General features: G+C 53.1%; 1 pseudogene; it reads right to left on the bottom strand.

Annotated features, from left to right (window-relative positions):
- Positions 1 to 479: 479 nt before the first annotated feature.
- LOC108286727 lies at positions 480 to 1,579 on the bottom strand (annotated as a pseudogene).
- Between the last annotated feature and the right edge of the window lie 716 nt (positions 1,580 to 2,295).

Raw genomic sequence — 2,295 nt, 5'->3', positions numbered from 1 at the left:
GTTGACAGGTGTAAAACGTAGAAAACGCTTCTCCACTTACCTCGGACTCCCAAAGTGCTAGGATTACAGGTGTAAGCCACTGCGGCGGGCCTAAAAAGCACTTTTAAAGGAACTGTGGAGTTTTTCCTCAAACGGCTCAACCCTGCAAGTCAGACTGGTCCCAGCACCCCTACCAGACAGCTACAGTCAATGCTAGGGGTCCAAGCGCCCCCAGAAGACTCCCCCAAGCTTTCTCCTGGAAGTGGGGTGGGGCCAGCAGAGAATTCTAGGGGTGACACTTACAGTCCAGGAACCTTTTGGTGCCCAGAGGGTAGAGGAAGAGTGGAAGTCTGGGGGTGCTCAGTCCCACTGTGTCCTGGACAGGATGGGCTGACTTGCAGGCTGGTCCCCATGGATGCTCAGAAGGAAAATGTACAACAGCAGGTCAGGAAGGGAAACCAAGTCAGGGAAGGGCCCCAGCTAGGGCTAGTGGTCCACTCTCAGCAGCACTCGGTAGCACTTTGCTTCATGTGGCACTGCTTGCAGAAGAGACAGTTGTCCGAGGGTAGCAGCCTTGGTCCCTGGGCTCCACAGACAGGAAGATCTTACAGTCCTCACACCTGTAACAATTTTCCTGGAAGTTTCTTCCCATGCACTTGATTTTGAAGGCATCTTTCACATCCCAAGAAATAATGGGACTCTCACAGATGCTGCATACTGGGGCAAATTTCCTGCAGAAGTCATCCAGGCAGTACACCTTGTTCTGGCTGCCCAGGGCAAAGCTCTCATTCTCAATGCACTGGGCACAGGTCACACACATGAAGCAGGAGGGGTGGAAGGCTAGGCCCAGGGTCCTGATGATGTGCTCCCAGACCACCTCCCCACACTTGCCACACTTCTGCAGTATGTCCTGGTAGCAGGGTTCGCAGAGGACTCGCCCATCCTTCCAGTAGAAGCTCTGCCCAGCCAGCTGGCAGCTACAGGTGTGGCATGTGAAGCACTGCAGATGGTACTGCTTCTTCACGGAAGAGCGGAAGCTCTTCCTCCACCGGCCTGAGGGGACTAGAACCAGGCTGGACTGGGGCCCAGGTGGGAGGGGGGCAGGGGCAGGTGTGGCTGCTCTAAGTCTGCAATGAGGGAGGCTCCTATTGGAGCAGGTGCCTCCTCTTCAGAAGGCAGGAGCACCTGACGGGGTGGTGGATGGGGCGGGAGGAAGTCCAGGTCAGGAAGCCCGCCCTCGTCATCCAGAACAGGAGGAGAGGGTGAACATCCTCCATTTGAGAGCTGCAGAGGTGCAGCTGGCACTGTGGCTGCAGCCCTGCCAGGGGGTTTCCAGAGGCTGGGCCTCCCTGCCAAGTCAGCCCCTGGTGCTTTCATGGGGGCAGGGGCCTTCCACGGGAGGCCACACCAGACCTCACAAACCGCCTGGCTCACTTCCTTGGCCACAGTTACATGGAGGCGCATGGGTGCCAAGGTGATAAAAACAGACAATGCCATTCTCTTCTCAGGCTTTGAGGCCATGGCTTCAGCTCCTGGTGTAGCTGGGATCCGATGCTCCTGGAAGGGCCGAAGTCCCGGATGTTCAGGCCAGCTCCTCTAGTCCGCCTGCCCCAGGCAGCTCCGATTCGACATCCCATCCCTAGGATTCGACCACCTTGACTTGGTAAGTGGAGGTTGCATATTTGAACCACTGCTTCATTTGCTTCGATAAAATAATGCATGAAATGACCAACTGGAATAAAACTTAAACATTCACCAGAAAACAGGCCCAGCATTTGACAGCCATATAGAATCTTCTCAGAGAAATTTCCACACTTTTATTACCATCTAGAAAAAAAGTAATGCTCATCATATTAATTTGCTAGGGCTGCCTTAACAAAGTACCACAGACTGGGTGGCTTAAACAACAGGAACTTAGCCTCACAGTTCTGAAGGCTAGAAACCTGAAACGAGGATATTGGCAGGGTTGTTTCTTTCTGAAGGCTATGTGGGATAATCTGTTCTAGGCCTTTTTCCTGGGCGTGTGGATGGCTGTCTTGTTCCTGTGTCTCTTCACATTGTTTCCCCTGTGTGTGTCTGCCTCTGTCCAAATTTCTGCTATTTATAAGAACAGCAGTCATATTGGATTGGGGGCCACCTTCGTGAGCTCATAAGGTCACATTCAGAAGTACTGGAATTTAGAACTTCAACATGAATTTTTTTTTTTTAAGACAGAGTCTCACTCTGTTGCCAGGCTGGAGTGCAGTGGCGCTATCTCGGCTCACTGCAACCTCTGCCTCACAGGTTCAAGCAATTCTCCTGCTTCAGCCTCCCGAG

This window comes from Cebus imitator, unplaced genomic scaffold (assembly GCF_001604975.1).
Source record: "Cebus imitator isolate Cc_AM_T3 unplaced genomic scaffold, Cebus_imitator-1.0 Scaffold327, whole genome shotgun sequence".
Lineage (NCBI taxonomy): Eukaryota > Metazoa > Chordata > Mammalia > Primates > Cebidae > Cebus > Cebus imitator.
The sequence above is the reverse complement of the archived record's forward strand: the minus strand, read 5'-3'. Positions and strand labels throughout refer to the sequence as shown.